This window comes from Bos javanicus, chromosome 16 (assembly GCF_032452875.1).
Source record: "Bos javanicus breed banteng chromosome 16, ARS-OSU_banteng_1.0, whole genome shotgun sequence".
Taxonomy (NCBI): Eukaryota; Metazoa; Chordata; class Mammalia; order Artiodactyla; family Bovidae; genus Bos; species Bos javanicus.
In genome coordinates this window covers 77,480,495-77,492,514 of record NC_083883.1, presented here as the reverse complement: position 1 = coordinate 77,492,514, position 12,020 = coordinate 77,480,495, and the positions used below count along the sequence as shown (strand labels likewise).

General features: G+C 45.4%; 1 protein-coding gene across 1 annotated transcript in view; it reads left to right on the top strand.

Annotated features, from left to right (window-relative positions):
• Nucleotides 1-11,826: 11,826 nt before the first annotated feature.
• DENND1B (DENN domain containing 1B) overlaps nucleotides 11,827-12,020 on the top strand; it is a 268,899-nt gene continuing 268,705 nt past the window's right edge. The window contains exon 1 of the mRNA XM_061383692.1: nucleotides 11,827-11,912. The gene's annotated coding sequence lies outside the window, so the exon portion shown is untranslated. The remainder of the gene's footprint in view (nucleotides 11,913-12,020) is intronic.

Genomic DNA, 12,020 nt, shown 5'->3' with positions numbered 1-12,020 from the left:
CCCGAGCGTTTGCTTCCTGTCTCATCATGGACAGTGCCTGTTTCACCTGCTAGTCTATACCTCGCAGGATGATCGAGAGACCCAGCTAATAAAACATGATCATAAAGCACTTGGCAAAATCACAGCAAGTACGAAAAGGACACATGCAAAGGCTCGTGGTCGGCTGTGTACACGGAGCCTTTGTGCATGGAATGACAGAGTGACTCAGATGTTAAGACACTTTTTTTGGGCGGGGGTGGGGGGGGCTTTCACAAACTGGAAGTTGTCTTGCCAGCTGCTTGCTGGAGTGAGTTTTTTCTAACTCAATCACAGGCCACTGGGTTCAAAGCCTTCCTTCTAATTCTGAGGTCAGGCCACTCCTCACAAAGTCATGCAGGGACTACTTAAGAGTTCACACCTGCTTATTTAAAGGGGAAGAACAACATGCTTGTGTTAAACATCAGCGACAGAAATTGGTCAGGTGGGCATCGGCGGCCTCTGACATCCCGGAATAGCTATCACTGGCAGCCAAGCAGTAGTTCTCTTTCCTGTCTTTTACTGTTTACTTGCTTGTTTACTTGGCTGTGTTGCGTCTTGGTTGCGGCATGTGGGATCTTCGTCGCTTCATTCAGGATCTTTTGTTGTGCCTCACAGGCTTCGTCGTCCTGAGGCATGTGGGATCTTAGTTCCCCGACCAGGGATCGAACCCATGTCCCCTGCATTGGAAGGCTGATTCTTAACCACTGGACCATGAGGGAAGTCCCTTGGTAGCTTTCTTAAGTAACCATGGTGAGGTTAAGTAACCACGGGACAGTTACCCTTCACAGCGCACAGACTGATGCCCTAGGTTCCTTGTCCGCAGTTCGACACAGAGGGAGTGGAGGGAGGTCCAAGAGATGTTTGTGCAGCGACAGACAGGGCAGTCAGTCTCCACGGGTGCAGGGGCTGAAGACGTGGGGCTGAGTCACGGTCCTGAGCCCTCCTGCATTCCTGCCCTGCTCAACCATCCTGACTGGCAAGCTCCAGAGTGCAGGAAAAGGCTGATGAAATTGTGCACAGTGAATGAGGAAAGGCGGGCAAGACTGAGTCCTCTCTACAAAGCACGCAAATCCCCACCGAACTAGGAAGACCATGATCAGTTTCATGGAGCTTCCATCCATGGCTCCTTCCTTCCCAGGGAAGATTACAAGCCAAGATACTTGCCTGTGTTTCAGATCTGTGACACCAGAAAAATCAGCAGAGAGATAAGATGACGACCAGGAGACCTCTCAGTCCTTGTTGATTTGTATCTTCTCATTTGCACCAATAAGGAAGTGGAAAATAGTCAAACATTCAGGAGTTTAGAATCTCCGTGTACCACTTCAAGGACCTTCTGCTGCACCTTTTCAGCTATATTTGACTGAGTTCTGTTTGCTCGTATTCTTTTTTTCCCTAGAAAACACAGTGCTCTGTTTCTCCCTAGAGTCGCTCAGATCTAAGTGCATGTCATGTTCGCCTCGTCACTGTGTTTTAGCAAAGTAGAACTTGCCATACAGGAATCTGTTGGAATCATTTCTCTGTTTGCATCCGGATGACGGCTGCTTCTAAGGATTACTGACCGCGTTGCACTGGTAACATCACATTAGCTGCTCTTCTGCTTCCTTCCAGTAAATTCCACTGTCATTGTTCATCGGGTGTGATCACTCAGGCTCCGCAGAGTATCAGGTGGGTGTGAGCAGAGCCTCCGACAATGCAGATGTCTATTTCCGTGGAGTGTCTGGTGGGCGGGGTTAGCAGTCTTTCCCACACACTGAGCAGGGTTACACAAACACCGCTCCGCTTCTTGCAAGCCAGGGTCACCAAGAAAGCTTGTCTTCTCTGGTTCCCATTGGTCGCTGATAACTCTGCTCCGAATATTCTTTTTTCTTAACTGCAAGGACTGTTTAAACTCTTCCAATGTCTGGCGAATTGAAGAACAAAGGTAAAACTGAACTAGCTGAAGGTGGTCAGAGGTAAGAGAGTGTGACTTCCTAATTTGGGGCAAATCACCTGAAATGTGGTGGTAGGGGGAAGAGAGGTAAGAGAGTGTGACTTACTAATTTGGGGCAAATCACCTGCAATGGGGTGGTGCGGGGGGGAGAGAATCTCTTTGCTGTAACTAGCTGAAGGTGGTCAGAGGTAAGAGAGTGTGACTTCCTAATTTGGGGCAAATCACCTGCAATGGGGTGGTGAGGGGGAGAGAATCTCTTTGCTGTATTATTTTTGGGAATTTCACTAAAAGTCTTTTTCACTACAAGTTTAGTAGCAGAACAAAGAAATATCCTTTCCCATTTGAATTTTATAAGCATTTGGATATGTTCAGATTTGGTAGTAAAGATGTTAAGAATGGTCTGATCCCTTTGTCCCCAAACTGGAAGATAACTTTCGAAGCTGGCTTTCAAATTAATACAGAATGCTAACTTTATAGGCCTAGAGATGTGAAAACAACTCAAGGTAAGAATATGTTCAGGAGAGATACTGCTCCCAAATCTCATCCACTTTCTCTCTATTTTAAAAGTAGTTCATATATCATTCTGAAAGAGATTTTTACCTTTAGATTCAAATCCATGATATTGGTGTTAAGTATAAAAGGAATAACATGCTTAAAGAATATTCTTTTTAACAATGCTATCTCAGTTGGTATTAAAAGGCAGGTCCTACTAAAATATTTTCAAGATAGTTTTCTAAAGACTTCAAGAAATTTGACTTGTTATATACTTTATATAAAGGATTTTTCTTCCAAAATAAATGAAGGTGGCTGTACTATTAATAAAGTTTTACCAGGAAGAATATTAGGAGGCATTGCAGCATGCAATCTTAGGGAACGCCTCACTGGATCTCATGTACTCATGAGAGGGTTGTGTCTAAAAGTTCATTTCTAAGTTAACTGTTTAGAACTGAAAACCTTGAAATAAAATGAAGCTCATGGCCCATTTGAGTCTAGCTAAGTTGTTTTAAACTCAAGGCAATATTAAGATATTATTTAAGAAATACGGTTCTTGAGTTGACAATACTGTTCCTCTTTCCACACTCCACAGGGGACGGAGAGGTCAGGGCAGGTACTCCTGCTGTCAGTGTCTCTTCATTTATGTCTAAGGCCTATGTCTGCATGGATACATTGTGTAAATGGATGGGGGTTAGGAGGTCAGGGATTACTTTATGGTTATCATAGTATTATCAAGAAGGTTTTGTGGGTTTTCCCATAAGATCTTATGGAAAAACTCAAATGAGATTTTTGGCCAACCAAATACAATGGAAACAGGGACAGATTTTTTTTGGGGGGGGGGGGCTCCAAAGTCACTGCAGATGGTGACTGCAGCCATGAAATTAAAAGATGCTTGCTCCTTGGAAGAAAAGTTATGACCGACCTAGACAACATATTCAAAAGCAGAGACATTACTTTGCCATGAGCTTCATTTTATTTCAAGGTTTTCAGTTCCAAACAGTTAACTTAGAAATGAACTTTTAGACACAACCCTCTCATGAGTACAAAGGTCAGTCTAGTCAAGGCTATGGTTTTTCCAGTAGTCATCTATGGATGTGAGAGTTGGACTATAAAGAAAGCTGAGCACTAAAGAACTGATGCTTTTGAACTGTGGTATTAGAGAAGACTCTTGAGAGTCCCTTGGACTGCAAGGAGATCCAACTAGTCCATTCTAAAGGAAATAAGTCCTGAATATTCATTGGAAGGACTGATGTTGAAGCTGAAACTCCAATTCTTTGGCCACCTGATGCGAAGAACTGACTCATTCGAAAAGACCCTGATGCTGGGAAAGATTGAAGGCAGGAGGAGAAGGGGATGACAGAGGATGAGACGGTTGGATGGCATCACTGACTAAATGGACATGAGTTTGAGTAAACTCCAGGAGTTGGAGATGGACAGGGAGGCCTGGCGTGCTGCAGTTCCATGGGTTCTCAAAGAGTCGGACACGACTGAGCGACTGAATTGAATTGAATACATATTGAAGCACAACACTAGTCTCACTAAATGCCCTGAACTTTGATTTCTCCATAACATTAATATGTAAGGGTGTATAAGTTAGGGGCTATTTGGGTATGACTTGAGGAAGGTAGATATTATTGTTCTTGTTCAGTCACTTAGGTGTGTCCAACTCTTCTATGACCCCCATGGACTGTAGCCCCCCAGGCTCTTCTGTCCATGAAATTCTCCAGGCAAGAATACTGGAGTGGGTTGCCATCCCTTCTCTAGGGGATCTTCCCATCCCAGGGACTGAACCCAGGTCTCCTGCATTGATAGGAAGATTCTTTACCACTGAGATACCTGGGAAGCCTAGACATTAGGAAGAGATGGTTGGATGATATCACCAATTCAACGGACATGAGTTTGAGTAAACTCCGGGAGTTGGTGATGGACAGGGAGGCCTGCCATGCTGGAGTCCATGGGGTTGCAAAGAGTCGGACACGAGTGAGCGACTGAAGAACTGAACTGAACGGACCTGGCACTCCAAAGGGATTCAAGGAACACTGAGTGTCTCAAACTCTGGAGCAGAGTTAATCCTCCTGGAGTATTCATAACCAAAAGCCAGATTCCACAAGGGTTGTCTGAAAAGTTTCAACACCTACCAGCAATAAATGAACACCCCCTCCAGAGAACTCAACTTCCTTCCAGCTTTCACAACATTTCCATGTCTAAAGCTCCAAGGAACAAAAGGAAGCCACCAAATATAGAAGCAAAGAAGGGACCATAAGTAAGAGGCAGAAGGAAAAAGTCAGATATAGAATCATACCCACAAATGCTTCAGAGATTAGAATGATCAGAAATAGAGTTTAAAATATGTTAAATATATTAAAAAGCAGAGACATTACTTTGTCAACAAAGGTTCGTCTAGTCAAGCTATGTTTTCTCCACTGGTCATGTATGGATGTGAGTTGAGCTATAAAGAAAGCTGAGCACCGAAGAATTGATGCTTTTGAACTGTGGTGTTGGAGAAGATTTTCGACTGCAAGATTTCCTTGGACTGCAAGGAGATCAGTCCTGGGTGTTCATTGGAAGGACTGATGTTGAAGCTGAAACTCCAATACTTTGACCACCTGATGTGAAGAGCTGACTTATTTGAAAAGACTCTGATGCTGGGAAAGATTGAGGGCAGGACGGTAAGGGGATGACAGAGGATGAGATGGTTGGAGGGCATCACCGACTCCATGGACATTAGTTTGGGTGGACTCCAGGAGTTGGTCATGGACAGGGAGGCCTGGCATGCTTCGGTTCATGGGGTCTCAAAGAGTTGGACTCGACTGAGCAACTGAACTGAACTGAAATATATTTTAAGAAATTAGGGAAAGGGTTGAAACATGAGTTGAGAAAGCAGATTTTTAAACTTTTATTAATCTTTTTATTTTGTATTGGGGTATAGCCAATTATGGAGAAGGCAATGGCACCCCACTCCAGTACTCTTGCCTGGAAAATCCCATGGATGGAGGAGCCTGGTGGGCTGCAGTCCATGCGGTCGCTAAGAGTCAGACACGACTGAGCGACTTCACTTTCACTCTTCACTTTTCACTTTCATGCACTGGAGAAGGACATGGCAACCCACTCCGGTGTTCTTGCCTGGAGAATCCCAGGGACGGGGGAGCCTGGTGGGCTGCCATCTGTGGGGTCGCACAGAGTCGGACACGACTGAAGCGGCTTAGCAGCAGCAGCAGAGCCAATTAACAATACTGTGGTAGTTTTAGGTGAACAGTGTTGGGGACTCAGCCACACACATACATGTATCAATTCTCCCCCAAACTCCGCTTCCATTCAGCTGCCACATAACACTGAACAGAGTTCCTTGTGCTATACATAGGTCTTAGTTGGTTACACATTTTAAGAGAACGCAGATTTAAAAATAACCAAACAGAGCTTTAGAAATAAAATACAGGTAAAAAACCAAATGTCTGACTTTAACAGAAGACAAAAGGAAGATATTTATAAAGTTATCCAAAATCCAGCCTACAATGATAAAGAAAAAGAAACTACGACAGAGATATTAGGAGAAATGGAAGGTAGAAAGAGATACGTGTATCGTCATAGTCCCAGAAGGAAAGAGGAGCAAGGATGATGTTCAGAATTTCCCACAGCTGATGGAATTCACCAGGCCAGCATCAAGAAATGCAGAGTAACCAAGAAGAAGGGATTAAAAAAGTCTTCATCTCAATGCTTCATAGAGAATCTAGAAGTCTAAAGACAAATGAAATATCTTAAAAGTAGAGACAAAGATTACACTTCAAGATTACTTTCAAAATTCAAATTATAATTGGAGACGTTGGAAGACAGAATAATGATATTGACATTGTACAGAAAGATATGTCAATTTAGAATTCTTTATCAGTGAAGATATCTTTTAAGAATGAGGGCGAAATATATATATTCCTCATCCAAACAAAAAGTGAGAGACCCGGTCAGTACCTGTGGCCTGTATTTTAGACAGAAGGAAGGCAGTCCTAGGCGGGAGACAGAAGCTGAAAGTAAGAAAGAAGCAGGGTCCTGGCAGTCCAGTGGTTAAGATTCCTTGCTTCCAATGAAGAGGGTGTGGGTTGGATCCCTGGTCAGGGAACTAAGTTCCACATACTGTGAAAGTGAAAGTTGTTCAGTCATGTCTGACTCTGTGCAACCCCATGGACTTCTCCCACGGACTTCGTCCATGGAATTCTCCAGGCCAGAATACTGGAGTGGTTAGCCTTTCCCTTCTCTGGGGGATCTTCCCAACACAGGTATCTCCAGGTCTCCTGCATTGCAGGCAGACTCTTTACCAGCTGAGCCACAAGGGAAGCCCCACATACTATGTGGCATGGCTAAAAAAATAATTAAAAAAAAAAAGAAGAGAAAAATAAGTGGTAAACTTCTGGGTAAATTTAAACAAACATGGACAGTATAAAACAACATCAGTAATGTGTTATAGTTTTGGATGGTATTTCAAAGGTCTGTGTGTTGTTTGAGAGAAGATTGATATATTGATAAATTCTGGATTTAATCACATAAATTTGTCTGTTAAAATTTCCAGGTTAGTCACTAAGTGAGTAGAAACAGACCACAGAACTTCCAAAAGCTAGAACAAGGGAGAACTGAAAGCATAAAAGAAAAATTAATTCTAAAGAAGGCAAAGATGAGATAAAGAGAACATAGACCCGGAGAAGATGAATGCAAAGTACACCATGGTGGAGATGAACTCAAATATGTCAGCAGTTATAAAACATGCAGTGGCCTAAACGCTCAATCTAAGAGTGATTATCAGACTAGATTGAAAGTCAAAATTCACATTAGTTAGATACATCTGCACATAATGACTTAGAAAGTTTTGATGTAATAGGATGAAGGAGATATATTGATACTAATAGTAGGCAAAGGAAAGTTATGACCAACCTAGACAGCGTATTAAAAAGCAGAGACGTTACTTTGCCAACAAAGGTCCGTCTAGTCAGGGCTATGGTTTTTCCAGTGGTCATGTATGGATGTGAGAGTTGGACTATAAAGAAAGCTGAGCACTGAAGAATTGACGCTTTTGAACTGTGGTGTTGGAGAAGACTCTTGAGAGTCCCTTGGACTGCAAGGAGATCCAACCAGTCCATCCTAAAGGAGATCAGTCCTGGGTGTTCATTGGAAGGACTGATGTTGAAGCTGAAACTCTAATACTTTGGCCACCTGATGCGAAGAGCTGACTCATTTGAAAAGACCCTGATGCTGGAAAAGATTGAGGGCAGGAGGAGAAGGGGACAACAGAGGATGAGATGGTTGGATGGCATCACCGACTCAATGAACATGAGTTTGGGTAAACTCCGGGAGTTGGTCATGGACAGGGAGGCCTGGTGTGCTGCGGTTCATGGGGTCGCAGGGAGTTGGACACGACTGAGCTACTGAACTGAACTGATCTCATCAGGAGCAAGCTGTTTAGACACTTAAGGCAAAAGCATTGCTAGAGTTTCAGAAAGTTACAACATAATGTAAGTTTATCAGGCAGAAATAACAATTATAAAGTGGCTTGTGTATAATAACATAGCCCCAAACTATATAAAGCAAAAACTGAAAGAACTTTAAATTGAGATAGGTGAATCCATCATCAATTAGATTTTAAGTCATCTCTTTTATTTATTGAATTGTATCAAGCATATGCAAATCTGGTAATAGAAGATGTCAAAAGCACAAACATAATATTTGATCAAGGACATATCTTTTATTTATTTATACTTTGGTTGCACCATGTGGTTTGTGGGATCTTAGTTCCTTGACCAGGGAGTGAACCTGCGCCCTTGGCAGTGAAAGTGCAGAGCCCTAAGCAGTGGAGCACCAGAGAATTTCCCAAGGATGTGTTTCTAGAACACCTTACCCAAGAGCTGAAGAACATAGATTCTTTACAAACACGCACAATTAAAACAAGCTCAAAACATTGTAATATTATTAGCTTATAGACTAAGTTCTTTGACCACATATAGGTTATGTACTTTGCTGTTGTTGTTACAGTTGCTCAGTTGTGACTGTTTGAGACCCCATGCACTACGGCACGCCAGGCTTCCTTGTCCTTCACTATCTCCCGGAGCTTGCTCAAACTCATGTCCATCGAGTCAGTGATACTATCTAAACATCTCATCCTCTGTGGCCCTCTTCTGCCCTCAATCTTTCCCAGCATCAGGGTTTTTTCCAATGAGTCAGTTCTTTTCCACAGATGGCCAAAGTACTGGAGCTCCAGCTTCAGCATCAGTCCTTTCAATGAATATTCAGGGTTGGTTTCCTTTAGGATTGACTGGTTGGATCTCCTTGCTGTCCTAATGACTCTGAAGAGTCTTCTCCAGCACCACGGTTCGAAAGCATCAATTCTTCAGCACTCAGACTTTTTTTTTATGGTCCAACTCTCACATCCACACATGACTACTGGAAAAACCATAGCTTTGAATATTCAGACCTTTGTAGATAAGCAGATGTCTCTGTTTTTTAATACACTGGTCTGTTGCTACTGCTGCTGCTAAGTTGCTTCAGTCATGTCCGACTCTGTGCGACTCCAGAGACGGCAGCCCATCAGGCTCTGCCGTCCCTGGGAGTCTCCAGGCAAGAACACCGGAGTGGGTTGCCATTTCCTTCTCCAATGCATGAGAGTGAAAAGTGAAAGTGAAGTCGCTCAGTCGTGTCCGACTCTTAGCGACCCCATGGACTTCAGCCTACCAGGCTCCTCCGTCCATGGGATTTTCCAGGCAAGAGTACTGGAGTGGGGTGCCATTGCCTTCTCCAAATACACTGGTCTAGGTTTGTCAAAACTATTCTTCCAAGGAGCAGGCGTCTTTTAATTTCGTGGCTGCAGTTATCATCTGCATTGATTTTGGAGCCCAAGAAAATGAAATCTGACACCGTGTCCACATTTTCCCCATCTCTTTGCCATGAAGCGATAGGACCGGATGCCATGATCTTAGTTTTTTGAACGCTGGGTTCTAAGCCAGCGTTTTCACTCTTCTCTTTCACCTTCATCAAGAGGCTCTTTAGTTTCTTTTCACTTTCTACCATTAAAGTGGTATCTGCATATCTGAGGTTATTTCTCCCATAGTAGAAATATTTCTCTTTGTAGTCCTGAGAGAGAAATATGCTCACATTAGTTGTCAAGTAGGAAATATTACTGCTGAAATATGACGTTAGGAAGATCTAACACCACTTTGAAGGCTTGCCCTTTGTAGAGTTCTCTACCAGTTGTGTCAAAAGTTCTAAAACTGCTAAAATCTTACCACTGGTTTCAATAAAACCTCACTAACATAACTGTATACAAAATCTTTTTTCAGTAATTTTAAACAAACATACAAATTGTGTCCATCTGTGTTTCTATCCCTTTTACCTCAGCTAGTATCAGGATATATAAACCTCTTCATCGTGGTCAGCCTAAAAGCTGGTTTAAAAAAGATTTGTTTTGTGTGTAGGTATGTAGTATTTCCTCTTTATATATACTTAGAGTAAATTTAAAACAATATGCAGGGGTATGATTGTTATTTGTGTGCACTTGGGCTAAGTCACTTCTCCGTGCGACCCCATGGCCAGGCTCCTCTGTCCAGGGATCTCCAGGCAAGATACTGGAGTGGGTTGCCATGCCCTACTCCAGGGGATCTTCCTTCCCCAGCGATGACTGTCACTTAAATCCCAACAAATGGTTGGGGAAAACAATTTTATTAGTAGTAAAATTCCTGTAGGCACCTCAAGTAGGGTTCTTTTCTTTGGAGAAGAATTAATTATAATGAAAGGAGAAGTCTGCTTGGAGCAGAAGTGGTTTTTGAATTTATAGATGTGTTTTCAAGGCTTTGCACTATAGTAACTTCTTATGTAGAAAAGAGTTTTATTTGGGAAAAAAGATGATGTGGTGTATTTTGCCTCATTGTGAAACTGAAATCTACAGTTTGATTTCTCAAAAGATCACACAATTAGTAGCACTTTTATTAAACTTGAACATCATATTGTTCATGTGATACACAAGTAATAATTCCCATTTTACAAATGTAGGAACTGAGAAACTGAAGTGTCTCACCCCAAGTCAAGCTATGACAGCACATTTGCCAAAACATAATTTTTCTGTTTCCCCATTATGTCCTGTGCTCATTTTAGACTATCAGGTCTGTGACTATGCCATGCATCATGACTGTTACTTTGTTCACCAAGTAACCGTCGTCTTTGGCCAGAATGTTTGAGGGCTGGTATACTTGAGTTTAATTTTAGGTTCTTGATTCTAAATTCTTTAATTCCCAAGCCTCCTCCTTTGAGTTGTATGTCTCATGACTCACTCTATTCATACCACATCTGGTTTCTTCTCATCCTCTTTCCTTTTGCATGAAGAAGCTCCGAAGCAACCTCTATTGGGATGAAAAACACGGAGGCAATGTGTCAGGGGTGGTGACGACGGGAGAAGCCTTCTCCGGAAGGTCTCTGTGTAACCGTCTAGCCCTGACCACCTTCGCACGTCCATCCTAAGTAAGACTGTTTCTACCTCTCTTCTCGGTAGATCCCACGCAGGAGGCCACACAAGAGGGAGAGAGGCGGTACAGGGTAGACCTGGTCTTAAGTCCGGCTTGGCCATCACCATGGGATGGCTTGGCCCGCTTCTTCATAAGATGCTGGTGAAAGCGCCTGTCACGTAGAGTGACCGCAAGGGCTGGGACGGTGCGTACAAGCTGCTCCCGCGCTCCCCAGGGCTCTGCACGCGGCAGCTCTTAGTTCAGGCCCCTCTGCCCTCGGGCTGCACCCGCAAGGCCTGCCCCTCCATGGAAGGGTCCCTAAGTGAGTCCTTGGCCACATGGCGGCCGTGATGGGGGGAGGTCTGTGTCCCCGACGACGTGCAGGGGCAGCAGAGCAGTGTTATTTGGCTGCCGGGCTGGGCTCCTGAGCAGGTGCACCTCTGAACCTTCCTGACTTAGGAGGGGGCGGCTCTGGATCCCCTAGGAGGTACCCAGGCCCAGTGGCAGGGAGGCCAGGGGCCGAGCGCGGCGCCTGGCGATCTGGATGTGCAGCCTGAAAGCCACGCGGCGCTCCACATACACCAAGGGTTAACGGTTGCTCGGACGCGGGGCGCGCGCGGGGCGGCGCGCACCGCGGGGTGCAGGTGCCCTGTCGGGTAGTTGGCTTTCCGGGGCGGGGCGGGGGCGGCCCTGAGCACCCCCACCCCCGGGGGCACGGCCCTGAACCGCAATCCCCCAGCCCCCTCCCCCTCCCCCTCCCCCTCCCCCGAGCCTGGGCCGGCTCCGGGGGCGCACGCGGCGCGCACCGCGGGGTCCGGGTGCCCTGTCGGGTACTTGGCTTTCCGGGGCGGGGGTCGGCGGCCCTGAGCGCCCCCTCCCCGAGCCCAGGCCGGCTCCGGGGGCACCCGCGGCCGTCCGGCGCCCAGGCCGCCCGAGCAGCTGGCGGTCGGGCGCGCAGCGAGCCCTCGGGCAGGCCCGCTTGCGCCCGCGCGGCCCAGGTGAGGCGGCCCCGCGCCGGCGCCGCGCGCCCACTTCCTGGTTCGCGGGCGGTGCAGGGAGCGCGGGGCGGCCGGGCCGGGGGCGGGGGCGGCGGCCGCGCTGTCACA